Raw genomic sequence first — 15,417 nt, forward strand, 5'->3', positions numbered from 1 at the left:
CTTTAAACAGGACTCAGCACCTGCCCCGTGAGCATGGTGGGTCTGTGCCACCAGTGAGCTCGCGCTCCGTGCGTCAGCTGCTGTTCTCCGCGAGGTTTAGGACAAAGTGGGAAGGCGGGTGGATTTGCATGAGCGTCCCCCCAGCTCCCCCTTCTCGGGGCTTGTGTTTTGGCCCGGCCCATTTGGAAGATGTTGAGGATAACATATGCCCCGTGGAAGGACACGTGACAGGCCCCGGGACGGCTGTGACAAGTTAATGAATTCTGCCGTGGTTACCCCAGGCACACGTCCAGGCCGCGTGGCCCGCCTGTCTGCGTCCTGACCTTTAAAGGTGAGCATTTAATACCCACCAATCACTCGCAGTCTGATCGAATGTTCGGAAGATGAAACCTGAGAGAAGAGTGACCCTCATTCCCCTTCCCGCCCCCACGCGAAAACACTGTCGTTCCTTTCTGAATCGTCACAAAAGTTTGCAAAGCTGTTTGTCGCTCCCACCAGCACTTGCTGGGGAAACTGAGGCACCTTCTGGCATACCTACTGGTAAGAGCCAGCCGGCAGGGACCCTTCACCCAGCAGGACCCGCACCGGCCAACTTTGGGGTGAAGGGGACCCCAGCCACCAATCCACACACGGCTTCATCACCTTCTTCTCTTTCAGTGTCCCCACTATCCGCTGCACCAACCTGCACGGAGGACCACCTCGGTTTAGGAGTCTGGGTGCCCGACTCAAGCTGAAAGGATGAGAACGTGTGTTCTTTCCGGTAACGGGGGTCCACAGGTCAAGCAGGGTTGAGGGCGGGCAGACTCCGCAGCTCTGTGTTTGCTCAGAGACCCAGCTTCTTCCCGTCTTTCCACTCTGTGCCCCCGACTCTCTTTCTACCCCCACCTCGGTGTTGTCCACGAACTGGAACCAAGATGGCAGCTGTCACCTCCGTCGTCATAGCTGGACCTGCCGCTTCTCTCAGCAGCTCCTTTTCTCCGGGAAGACCCCAGACTAGACAGCCTTCCAGAAACTCCCTGAATCAGTCATTATTCTGGTGCCTCAGATTGCACATGTAGTCCCTGGAGGCTCTGCCCAATGGCACCACCCTGGCCTTCACATCAGTCAGCGAATCAGATTATGAATTTACTCCCCATCGGTGAAGTTCTTTCTTCTCTAAACATATGAAAATGTTTCCTTTTTTACTCACTCTTAGCTTTATAATTTTTAATTCCATCAGGGTGCCTGGGTGGCTCAGTCAGTTAAGCATCCAACTTCAGCTCAGGTCATGATCTCGCAGTCCATGGGTTCGAGCCCCGCGTTGGGCTCTGTGCTGACAGCCTGGAGCCTGGAGCCTGCTTCGGATCCTGTGTCTCCCTCTCTCTCTGCCCCTCCCCCGCTCGTGCTCTGCCCCCCCCAAAAATAAATAAACCTTAAAGAATTTTATAATTTTTAATCCTATCATCAATGGTCAAATGATTTTTCTATCTTGATGATGGTGATGAATCTTGGTATTAGGTGTTTCCTAATCTAGATATTAGGTGGAATTAGGTATTAGGTGTTTCCAAATAAAACACAACTGTTAATTTTCCTGATTGCTACTTCCTTTTAAATTTATTTTTAAATTCTGATATTTATACTTAGCCAAAGTCTGATTCTTAATAAAATTTCACAGTGGATTATTATTTGGTTTTAGAAATTAACAAACAATGCCTACACGTTAAAAAACAATAATTTAACATGCTTTAAGTAAATCAGTTCATTAAAGGGGACTGAAGGCCCTCATGGCTCTAGCAAATCTGCCTTTTCAACATGTATTTTATTATACATATGTGTACGTAATTTTTGTGAATTTTTTTGAAATTTTGTGAATTTTGTGGATTTTTTCAGAAATTTAATTCCTGAGTTAAATACAAATCGATATTTAATACATCCTATTTTGTTGATTCCTGCTTGAGTTTATTTTAATTTTTATTTATATACTTGTAAACACAATAATCCAGACTTTTTTTTTAACCCTTGAAAAATCAATTTTCAGAAGTGGCAAAGGCCTCACATCTCCTTAAGTAGTTGATATCTAAATGGATGTACTTTCACAGATATTTACATTCCCTCCATAACGGACAATCTTTTGACTAAAGCCGGAAAGTTATCATTGTCACAAGCCGTAACACCCGCCAAACATCTAAGTCGCTAATTAGGCACCATAATGAGAACTGTCGCATGTGGGGATGGTGCGCCCTGACAATTACCAGCCCCTCGGCCTAAATGTCTTACGTGGCTGGGAGAATTACCCAGTGAAGAAAGGAGCCAGGCGGACCTCGCCAGTGCCTTGCCGTGCACGGCGAGTGTCATACAGAAGAAAAAGCCGTGACCTTTTATCAGCATCCACAAGCAGGAATTAAGAAACAAAGTTCTTTGCTGAGATCGATTGCCCTGGGATCCGATGGCGCCCAAAGAGCTGGTTACAAGGTCGAGCAATTAAGAGCTAGAGCCGAAGTGACTCACATAATTGCAGAGTTGCTCATTTTAACAGCCTGATTGGAAATTGTCAACACCGTGTCTGAGTCTAATGAAGCAAAGGGAATGAAAACAGGTGACATCTTCAAATAATATTATTAGTAAATGCATTGACAATACGTCAGATGACAAAGACAACTCCGATCCAGGGGCTTATTAAGTCCAAAAAAGTTTCCGTTGCAGATTGATGAATCTGTATATTAACATGTCACTAATTGGGCTCGGTTAATAGCACCAATTAGAATCTCTAAAGGAGAGAACCTGGGGAGACGCTGCTCGCTCTTTAAACTGGTCCCGAAACAAATTACTGGGGATGAAACGCTCAAACTGGTAAATTAATACTTTGAGACGCAGACCGTCCCGAAAGCCCCACTGCGTCGTAGACAGATGTGCTATAATGCTGAAAAGCATTGCAGCTCACAACAGGAGTTTGTTCTAGAAAGCCCTGAGGTCCAAGTAATGCGTGGCATTACTCACAGCCTCTTGTGTGAAAAGTTTGCATGAAGATCTCACTTCCCGCTAAGTGACAGATCAAATGGGTGACTCTAATGTGATGATGGCACTGTGTGTTTGAATATCACCTGGGGAAAAGGAAACGGCATCTTAATACTGGGCTCGGCCATTCCACACCAGCGTGACTGTCCAAAGAAGGGGACTGGGTCAAGAGCTTAGGAGCTAAGAGAAGAAATGCACAGTGGGACACTGGCAATGACTCACTTAGCAACTCTCCCTGGACTTTGACAAATGGTGTACTTCACCTGGCCTCTTGGGGTACCTGCATGAACTTAACTGGAATTGCAAGGATCACCAGGCTGAGCTGTCCTTCAGCTACACAGGCTGTGAGAAGCAGTCTCAAACGTGCAGGCGATAGCGTTCACACGAGCCCTCCCCAAGGAATCAGCTGAAAGGCTGGTGGCGAGCACTAGATGTGTTTAATTGTGGGTCTGGAGGCATAACACATAACTGTTACAAGTTCTGACAAAATAGAACGCAACTTCAAGGGGGCGGAGGAGGGAGGGAGAGAGGGGAATGGAATAAATCCACCGGCTGCCGCGAAAGTGACAGGTGGGAGGCACAGGACATCTCCAACGCTGACAAACCAAATATTAGTGTGCAGCGTCTGAAATTGCCAGGATCCGACCACTTTTGACCTACGAAAATGCCAGTTCTATACGGCTCAAGCTAATTAAACATAATAAAAATACCAGAATGAAGACAGCCAACCAAACAAAAACGCAGGCAGGCTTCCCTAACTCGCAAAAGAATTGCAAAACAAAACCATGCCGCAATACAGATATACCTTGAAAACATCATGCGTAGGGAAATAAGGCAGACCCAGAAGGGCAGATCCTGCGTGATTCCACTTAGAAGTGGTACCTAGAGTAGTCAGATTCGTGGACAGGAAGTGGACTGGAGGTCACCAGGGGCTGGGGAAGGGGTCGGGGAGGGGGACTTGTTGCTTAATGAGCACAGAGTTTCCATCTGGGGTGAGGAAAGGGCTCTGGCAATGGATGGAAGTGACAGATGTGCGACACTGTAAACATACTTCGTGCTCCTGAATCGTACACTTTAAACAGGTGAGTTATATCGTATGTGAAATAGATCTCAATGAAGATATTTACCCCCCCCCCAAAAAAGTGAGAAAACAGTAAGAAGAAAAGACATTATGCTTTAAAAAAGAAGAAAGAGGGGCACCTGGGTGGCTCAGTCAGTTAAGCGTCCAACTTCAGCTCAGGTCATCATCTCATGGTCAGTGAGTTCGAGCCGTGCATCAGGCTGTGCGCTGACAGCTCAGAGCCTGGAGCCTGCTTCGGATTCTGTGCTGTGTGTGTGTGTGTGTGTGTGTGTGTGTGTGCCCCTCCCCCACTCACACTCTGTCTCTCTCTCTCTCAAAAATAAAATAAAAATGTTAAAAAACAATTTTTTAAAAAGAAGAAAGAAAACAACATGCAGAGAAAGAAATAGAATAAAGTGCCAGATACACAGAAATATAACATAGCAGAGTGGAGACCAGCCCATCAGTCACAGTGAACATCAACAGGCTTGATCACCTCTTACAAGAAAAAGATTTTCAAATCAGCTTATACAGCAAGCAATGCCACTAAATTAGTGATTTAGGAAGACTAAAATTCATGGACCAGGCAAAGGCATATTGGGCCAATGGAAACCACAAGACAGGGTAGCAATAAATGTGACAAAGATGTGATGTTCTTAGGCCAAAGGAGATTTAACAGTTACGAATTCCTGTGCAACAAAGAACAGGCAACCACCCTCCCAAAACACATGCCACAGGAGATGTAAGAAGAAATGGACAGAAACACATCAAGGCACTGCTCCCTCTGATCACACGCTCTTGGTCAAGTAAATGACAACACAGCAAACAAAACAGAAAAGGTATTTAAAAAACTCTCTTGGGGCACCTGGGTGGCTCAGTCAGTTAAGCATCCGACTTCGGCTCAGGTCATGATCTCGCAGTCCGTGAGTTAGAGCCCTGTGTCGGCTCTGTGCTGACAGCTCAGAGCCTGGAGCCTGCTTCGGATTCTATGTCTCCCTCTCTCTCTGCCCCTCCCCTGCTCATGCTCTGTCTCTCTCTGTCTCTCAATAAACATTAAAAAAAAATTTTTTTAAAGTGTGCCTTAAACACAAATTTCAAAAAAAAAAATTTCTTGCTGGAAATTTGAAATCTTGCTTAAACAACTCTCAGGTGAAAAGCAAAATGCAAAGTGAAATTGCCAGGTTTCTTGAAAAATAATGACAACACTACATATTGGTATCTTTGGGATACTTCTAAGACGATTGTCAGAGGAAAAGAAAATCATGACTTCAAATACTTTTATCAACAAAACAAAATAATGAAAACAAGTGAGCTTTAGCTCAACGAGAACTAGAAGGTGAACAACATAGTAAGCCCCAAAAAAATGCACAACAAGGAAATAACGGAGTAGCAGAAATTAATGAGGTAGTGGGACTATAAACGGAGCAGCCGCTCTGAGAAAAGTCTGGTGGTTCCTCAAAAAGATAAATGCAGAGTAACCATGTGACAGAGAAATTCCAGCGCTAGGTATCTGCCCAAGAGAAATGAAAACACATGTCCACATAGAAACTTGAACACGAATGCTCATAGCAGCATCATTCGTAATAGCCGAAAAATGGACACAACCCAAATGTCCATGCACCGATGCCTGGATAAACAAAGCACGGTCCACCCACACAATGGAATAGCATTCAGCCATAAAAAGGAACAAAGTACTCAAGCGTGCCACAACCTGGATGAGTCTCAAAAACACGATGCAGTGCGGAACGAGGCCGACACCGAAGGTCACACACTGTAGGACTTCTTTTACATGATCTGATACAGGCAAACCCGTACAGGGAGTAGATTGCCAAGGGACTGGGGGAGGGGAGAGTGGAAAATAAGTACTTAATGAGTACGCGGTGTTTTTACGGTACAATGAAAAATGTTGTAACCAGAGAGCCAACGGTTGCACAACATCGTGAATATGCTAAATACCACCAAAGTGTTCGCTTTAACGTTGGTTAATTGCGTGTTATGTAAATTCCACCTCAGCTTTGAAAAAGAAGAAAGAAAAAAAGAAATTAATGAGGTAGAAAAGAGAAAAGCCATAGAACTAATTAGTAAGTCAAAATCCTGATCCTCTGAAAAAATTAACAAAGTGGGGAAGCCTTTCATTATCAAGAAAAAAAAAAGGGATAAAGCACATAGATACAAAATAAGAAATGATAAGGTAATCCACAAAAGCGGGGTTTAAAAAATACAGGGCGCCTGGGTGGCTCAGTTGGTTGAGCATTGGACTCGTGATCTCAGAGGTCAGGTCATGATCCTACAGTTCATGAGTTCGAGCCCCACATTGGGCTCTGGACTGGCAGTGAGGAGTTTGCTTGGGATTTTTGTCTTTCTCTCTGCCCCTCCCCCACTTATATTCTCTCCCTCTCCCTCTCCCTCTCTCTCTCTCTCTCTCTCTCAAAATAAAAATAAACTTTTAAAAAATCATAATACAGTTGACCCTTTAACAATATAGGTTTGAACTGTCTGGGTCCACTTATACATGATTTTTTTTATATAAATACCGTCCAGTCCTGTAAGTGTATTTTTCTTATGATTTTCTTATTAATGTTTCCTTTTCTCTAGCTTACTTTATTGTAAGAATACAGTATAGAATATATATAACATACAAAATGTGTGTTAATCAACTGTTCACGTTCTCAGGAGGCTTCTGGTCAACAGTTGACTACTGGTAGTTAAGGGATACGTGGATTTCCAATGGTTGGCACTCTCACCCCCATGTTGTTCAAGGATCGTCTGTGGACCACATTACACGACTTTATAAAAATAAATGTGAAAACCTAGATGAAATGGATAGTTTTCTGAGAAAGTAAAATTTACCAAAATTGATCTCAGCAAGGACAAGAAGGCATAGATTTATTCCACAAAAGAAATGGAGAACATTACGAAGGTCTTCAAGAAGAGATAGAAAGAAAAAACAAAACAAAAAAAAAAAAACAATGAAATTGGGGAGCTCTAAGAGTAGAAACCTTCAATAAATAATATAACATAATATATATATAGATATATAGATATATAGATATATATTATATATAACATAATATATATATAGATATATAGATATATATCTATATATCGATATATAGATATATAGATAATAATATAACATAATATAATATATATTATATATATGTTATATTATATGTTATATAATAATATATAATATGTTATATTATATGTTATATAATAATATATAATATATTATAGTATATTATAATATAATATGATATGTATTATATATATATATAAAATTTTTAATGTTTATTTATTTTTGAGAGAGGGAAAGAGACAGCACCAGCAAGGGAGGGGCAGAGAGAAAGGGAGACACAGAATCCGAAGCAGGCTCCAGGCTCTGAGCCATCAGCACAGAGCCCGACACCGGGCTCGAACCCAGAAACTGAGAGATCACGGCCTGAGCAGAAGTCAGACACTTAACTGCTTAACAGACTGAGCTGTCCAGGCACCCCTCGATGTATTTTTAAATGCTAAGATCCACTCATACTAACGGGAAGTGAAGGAAAATGAGACTTCTCCAAATAGACCTTTTTAAATGATTTTGACTTTTGGACCATGTTACTATATTACACAGTCATAAAATTAAATCAACAAGATTTGGCGGGGGGCGGGGAACCCTCAAATCGAATACAAACAGAAACAAATGAACGTAACTGTATATCAGTTTCATACCGTAGCCACGACGAAGAAAAAAAGAATGACTTCAAGTGCTTTTTAAACACACGGATCTGTTTGTGTCAGGATAAGGAGAACGAAAAGCAATTCTGAGCTTTGAGGCCCCCCCCTCCCCCGCTCTAGCAGCCATCCTGCTGCATCTCCTGAGGGAGCTCTGTCAGCCCTATGCCCTGCGATTTTCCTTGGGCTTAGAGGCAGAGGGACAACAAAAAGTGGCCGAGAATGGCCAGAAGGTGCCTGAGGCAGAAATGCAGAAGGAATGAAAGGCAATAGATAATGAGGAGCCAACAAGGCGGATCAGCACGGAAGCTTTTTGTGGGTCTCGCGTCCATGAAATCCAGCCAGACCCACGCTAAACCATCCTACACACCTAGAAAGCTGATTGGAGGATTAACACAACATCTGCACAACCCGAACCACAGAATTCAGCAGGTACGCGAAGCGGAGAGGTGAATTTGGGAGGGAGAAGCCCCGGAGGGTCGGGAACCGCTTTTGTGAGCAGAGAGAGGAGGGAGACTGGGGGGGGGGGGGGGGAATATAGGAAAAGCACCCTCCCCAAAAGCAGCCGGAAAGAAAGTGGAAAATTGGAAAGGGCGCAGAGACTAAACTAAAAAGGGAGAAAGGAGGAAGGAGAGGGTTTAAATTCCATTAAGACCGTAAACGAGGGGAGCGCAAAGGCTGCACCTCCGCAGCTCCCTACCTGGTGGTGCTCGGGTGGGAAGGGCGAATCCCCAGGAACAGAGTGGCGTCCGGGAGGTTCTCGGGCCACACGGCAAAAGCGGTTCCACTGCTCGAAGGACATCTGGTGGAGGCTGCTGAAGCCGCCCGGTCCCGGCGGACCCCGGAAAACGGCCACATTCGCTGGTGCCGGAGCAAGGTCGTTAAGGGTGAAGGCTGGTGCCAGACGTGTGTTGTGATTTTCCACCATCCCTGAAACGCTGCTGCTACACTATCTCGCAAACGTTTTCTGGGGCAGGTGACACCTGGCCGCAGTCTCAGGGCACCGGCAGCAGCAGGGTCCAGCAGGCGTTCCTGGGCGCGGCCGACATTTGGCTGTCGCTTGAGGGGCCATCGATTGTTGAGACCCTCCCGCAGAGGGGCAGAACGGGTCAAAGCCGGAAGTAAGGGGCCGGGGAAAACAGGCGCATCTGAGACAAAACTCGGGAGAGAGGTACTGCCTGGGGCCTGGTCACGGAGAGTGAAAAGGCGGGGAGTGGACGAAAGCTGAAGACAGAGGACGGGTGCTCGATTGCTGATCTGGGAGAACAGAGCGGGTAGCTGGGTGGCGCCATTTTCACCGCTGCCGCGCAGGCGCATACGCACCCACGAGCGCCGCAACAACCCACCCCAGTAGACTAGCAGCGCCATCTAGTGGAGAGCGGAGCTGTTACACCGAGCCCCGCCCAACTCAGACAGCTTTGCTCTTGAAGAACACGAATCTCACCACCGGCTTGGTTTATGGACTGTCAAGCACTTCATAGTCTCACTTCTGGGGGAAAACGAAGTAATTTCAGTCCTACTTCAATCTGTTAGAAGATTCATCTATTCCATTTTCTTTTCTTTTTCTCTTTTACACTTGTTTCCTTTTTCTCGAATACAGAAAGAGAAAAAATTCATTTTTATTTTCAATTTTTATTAAAAATATTTTTTAATTTTTATGGCTATATTTTTTACTTTTGTGTAAATTTTTTCAAATTGTAATTTACTTCCATCATTTTATTTTAGTCTACTTCAGTGTATTCACCGTTTCAAATTTTCGAACAATTTCCTTTCTTTTTCTTTTTTCTCTTTTTCATTTCTTTTTCTTGAATGCAGAAAGAGAAAAACTTCATTTTTACTTTCAATTTCTATTAAAAACATTTTAAATGTTTTACGATATTTTTTGCTTCTATGTAAATTTTTTCAAATTCTATTTTACTTCCATCTTTTTAGTCTACTAGTGTACTCACTTTTTCAAATTTTCAAACGATTTCTTTTTTCTTCTTTTAATCTTTTTTCTCTTTTTCATTTCTTTTCCTTTTCTTGAATACAGAAAAAGAAAAATTCATATTTATTTTTAATTTTTGTTAAAAATATTTTTCTTTAATTTTTTCTACTATATTCTTCACTTTTGTGTATGTTTTTTCAAATTCTATTTTACGCCCATCATCTCATTTTAGTCTACTTCGGTGTATTCATTGTTTCAAAATCTCAAACGATTTCCTTTTTTTTTCCCTCCCCCCCCTTTTTTTTTTCTCTAATCTGTCAAACCATTTTCAACACCCAGACCAAAACACCTAGGATCTGGCATCATTTATTCGATTTGTGTGTGTGTGTGTGTGTGTGTTTAATTTTTCAATTTTAATATTTTTTTAATTTTAATTTTTTTATTTTAATTTTTCTACCTCATTAATTCCTTTTCTCACTTCAGAATGACAAAACGAAGGAATTCACCCCAAAAGAAAGAGCATGAAGAAACGACAGCCAGGGATTTAACCAACACAGATACAAGCAAGATGTCTGAATCAGAATTTAGAATCACGATAATAAGAATACTAGCTGGAGTCAAAAATAGATAAGAATCCCTTTTTTCAGAGATAAAAGAAGTAAAAAATAGCCAGAGTGAAATTAAAAATGTGTAACTGAGCTGCAATCATAGAAGGATGCAGCGATGGCAAGGATGGACGAGGCAGAACAGAGAATCAGCGATATAGAGGACAAACTTATAGAGAATAACGAAGCAGAAAAAAAGAGGGAGACTAAGGCAAAAGAGCATGATTTAAGAACTAGAGAAATCAGTGACTCATTAAAAAGGAACAACATCACAATCATAGGAGTCCCAGAAGAGGAAGAGAGAGAAATAGGGGTAGAAAGGTTATGTGAGTAAATCATAGCAAAAAACTTTCCTAACCTGGGGAAAGACACAGACATCAAAATCCAGGAAGCACAGAGGACCCCCATTAGATTCAGCAAACACCGACCATCAACAAGGCATATCATAGTCAAGTTCACAAAATACTCAGGCAAGGAGAGAATCATAAAGCAGCAAGGGAAAAACGTCCTTAACCTACACGGAAAGACAGATCAGGTTCACAGCAGACCTATCCACAGAAACTTGGCAGGCCAGAAAGGAGTGGCAGGATATATTCAATGTGCTGAATCAGAAAAATATGCAGCCAAGAATTCTTTATCCAACAAGGCTTTCATTCAAAATAGGAGAGATAAAAAGTTTCCCAGACAAACAAAAATTAAAGGAGTTTGTGACCACTAAACCAGCCCTGCAAGAAATTTTAAGGGGGACTCTTGGGAGAAAAGATGAAAAAAATATATATATATGTATGTATATATATATGTATGTATATATGTATGTATATATATATGTATGTATATATATATATATATATGTATGTGTGTGTGTGTGTATATATATATATATATATATATGCCAAAAGCAACAAAGATTAGAAAGGACCATAGAACACCACCAGAAACTCCAACTCTACAAGCATCATAATGGCAATAAATTCATATCTTTCAGTACTCACTCTAAATGTCAATGGACTCAATGCTCCAACCAAAAGACATAGGATAACAGAATGGATAAGAAAACAAGACCCATCTATATGCTGTTTACAAGAGACCCACTTTAGACTTAAAGACACCTACAGATTGAAAATAAGGGGATGGAGAACCATCTATCATGCTAATGGTCAACAAAAGAAAGCCAGAGTAGCCATACTTATATCAGACAATCTAGACTTTAAAATAAAGACTGTATCAAGAGATGCAGAAGGGCATTATATCATAATCAAGGGGTCTATCCACCAAGAAGACCTAGCAGTTGTAAACATTTATGCGCCAAATGTGCGAGCACCCAAATATATAAATCATTTAATCACAAACATAAAGAAACCCATCGATAGTAATACCATAATAGTAGGAGACTTCAACACCCCACTCACAGCAATGGACAGATCATCTAATCAAAAAATCAACAAGGAAACAATGGCTTTGAATGACACACTGGACCAGACGGACTTAACAGATATATTCAGAACATTTCATCCTAAAGCAGCAGAATATACATTCTTCTCCAGTGCACATGGAACATTCTCCAGAATAGACCATGTACTGGGACACAAATCAGCGCTAAGTAAGTACAAAAAGATCGAGATCATACCGTGCATATTTTCAGACCACAATACTATGAAACTCGAAATCAACCACAAGAAAAAATTTGGAAAGGTAACAAATACTTGGAGACTAAAGAACATCCTACTAAAGAATGAATGGGCTAACCAAGAAGTTAAAAAGGAAATTAAAAAGTATATGGCAGTCAGTGAAAATAACACTACAGCCCAAAACCTCTGGGACGCAACAAAGGCGGTCATAAGAGGAAAGTATATAGCAATCCAGGCCTTCCTAAAGAAGGAAGAAAGATCTCAGATACACAACCTAACCTTACACCTTAAGGAGATGGAAAAAAAACAGCAAATAAAAGCCAAAACCAGCAGAAGACAGGAAATAATAAAGATTGGAGCAGAAATCAATGCTATTGAAACCAAAAAAAACAGAACAGATCAATGAAACCAGAAGCTGGTTCTTTGAAAGAATTAACAAAATTGATAAACCACTAACCAGTTTGATCAAAAAGAAAAAGGAAAGGACCCAAATAAATAAAATCAAGAATGAAAGAGGAGAGATCACAACCAACACAGCAGAAATAAAAACAATAATAAGAGAATGTTATGAGTAATTATATGCCAATATATGGCAATTGGGAAGAAATGGAAAAATTCCTAGAAACATATACAGTACCAAAACTGAAACAGGAAGAAATAGAAAACGTGAACAGACCCATGACCAGTAAGAAAATTGAATTAGTAATCAAAAATCTCCCAAAACACAGGAGTCCATGGCCAGATGGCTTTCCAGGGGAATTCTACCAAACATTTAAGGAAGAGTTAACACCTATTCTCTTGAAGCTGTTCCAAAAAATAGAAATGGAAGGAAAACTTCCAAACTCTTTCTATGAAGCCAGCATTACCTTGATTCCAAAACCAGACAGAGACCCCACTAAAAAGAAGAACTATAGACCAATTTCCCTGATGAACATGGATGCAAAAATACTCAACAAGATATTAGCCAACCGGCTCCAACGATACATTTAAAAAATTATTCACCACAACCAAGTGGGATTTATACCTGGGATGCAGGGCTGGTTCAATATCCACAAAACAATTAATGTGATTCATCACATCAATAAAAGAAAGGACAAGAACCATATGATCCTCTCCACAGATGCAGAGAAAGCATTTGACAAAATACAGCATCCTTTCTTAATAAAAACCCTCAAGAAAGTAGGGATAGAAGGAGCATACCTCGAGATCATAAAAGCCATATATGAACGACCCAATGCTAATATCATCCTCAATGGGGAAAAACTGACAGCTTTCCCCCTAAGGTCAGGAACAAGACAGGGATGTCCACTCTCACCACTATTATTCAACATAGTATTGGAAGTCTTAGCCTCTGCAATCAGACAACACAAAGAAATAAAAGGCATCCAAATCGGCCAGGAGCAGGTCAAACTTTCACTCTTCACAGATGAAATGATACTCTATATGGAAAACCCAAAATATTCCACCAAAAACCTGCTAGAATTGATTCATGAATTCAGCAAAGTTGCAGGATATAAAATCAATGCACAGAAATTGGTTGCATTCCTATATACCAACAACGAAGCAGCAGAAAGAGAAATCATGGAATCAATCCCATTTACAGTTGCACCAAAAACCATAAAATACCTAGGAATAAATCTCACCAAAGAGGTGAAAAATCTATATGCTGAAAACTATAGGAAGCTTATAAAAGAAATTGAAGAAGACACAAAAAAAAAGGAAAAATATTCCATCTCCTGGATAGGAAGAACAAGTATTGTTAAAATGTCGATACTACCCAAAGCACTCTACATATTCAATGCAATCCCTATCAAAATTACATGAGCATTCTTCACAGAGCTAGAACAAATAATCCTAAAATTTGTATGGAACCAGAAAAGACCCCGAATAGCCAAAGCAATCTTGAAAAAGAAAACCAAAGCAGGAGGCATCACAATCCCAGACTTCAAGCTACACTACAAAGCTGTAATCATCAAGACAGTATGGTACTGGCACAAGAACAGACACTCAGATCAATGGAACAGAATAGAGAACCCAGAAATGGGCCCACAGACGTATGGCCAACTAAACTTTGACAAAGCAGGAATATCCAATGGAGTAAAGACAGTCTCCTCAGCAAGTGGTGCTGGGAAAACTGGACAGCGACATGCAGAAGAATAAACCTGGACCACTTTCTTACACCAGACACAAAAATAAACTCAAAATGGATGAACGACCTAAAAACAAGACAGGAAGCCATCAAAATCCTCAAGGAGAAAGCAGGCAAAAACCTCTTTGATCTTGGCTGCAGCAACTTCTTACTCAACACGTCTACAGAGGCAAGGGAAACAAAAGCAAAAATGAACTACTGGGACCTCATCAAAATAAAAAGCTTCTGCACTGCAAAGGGAACAATCAGCAAAACTAAAAGGCAACTGACAAATGGGAGAAGAGATTTGCAAATAACATATAAGATAAAGGGTTAGTATCCAAAATCTATAAAGAACTTATCAAACTCAACACCCAAAAAACAAATAATCCAGTGAAGAAATGGGCAGAAGACATGAATAGACACTTCTCCAAAGAAGACATCCAGATGGCCAACCGACACATGAAAAAATGCCCAACATCACTCATCATCAGAGAAATACAAGTCAAAACCACAATGAGACACCACCTCACACCTGTCAGAATGGCTCACATGAACAACTCAGGCAACAACAGACGTTGGCGAGGATGCAGAGAAAGAGGATCTCTTTTGCACCACTGGTGGGAATGCCAGCTGGTGTAGCCACTCTGGAAAACAGTATGGAGGTTCCTCAAAAAACTAAAAATGGAACTACCCTACAACCCAGCAATTGCACTACTAGGCATTTATCCAAGGGATACAGGTGTGCTGATTCGAAGGGACATATGCACCCCCATGTTTATAGCAGCTCTATCGACAATAGCCAAAGTATGGAAGGAGCCCAAATGTCCATCTATGGATGAATGGATAAAGAAGATGTGCTTTATATATACAACGGAGTATCACTCGGCCATCAAAAAGAATGACATCTTGCCATTTGCAACTACATGGATGGAACTGGAGGGTATTATGCTAAGTGAAATTAGTCAGTCAAAGAAAGACAAAAATTGTATGACTTCACTCATATGAGGACTTTAAGAGACAAAACAGATGAACATAAGGGAAGGGAAATAAAAATAATATAAAAACAGGGAGGGGGACAAAACAGAAGAGACTCATAAATATGGAGAACAAACTGAGGGTTTCGGGAGGGGTTGTGGGAGGGGGATGGGCTAAATGGGTAAGGGGCACTAAGGAATCTACGCCTGAAATCATTGTTGCACTATATGCTAACTAATTGGGATGTAAATTTTAAAAAATAAAAAATTAAATTAAAAAGAAAAATTATGAGCTTTGAAAAAGAAAAGAAAGTCTGAACTTTTAGTGAGAAGTCCATTGTTGCCAGTGGATTTGGGCACTGCAATTCTTAAACTATT

The sequence above is a fragment of the Lynx canadensis genome, chromosome B3 (assembly GCF_007474595.2).
Source record: "Lynx canadensis isolate LIC74 chromosome B3, mLynCan4.pri.v2, whole genome shotgun sequence".
NCBI classification, from domain to species: Eukaryota; Metazoa; Chordata; class Mammalia; order Carnivora; family Felidae; genus Lynx; species Lynx canadensis.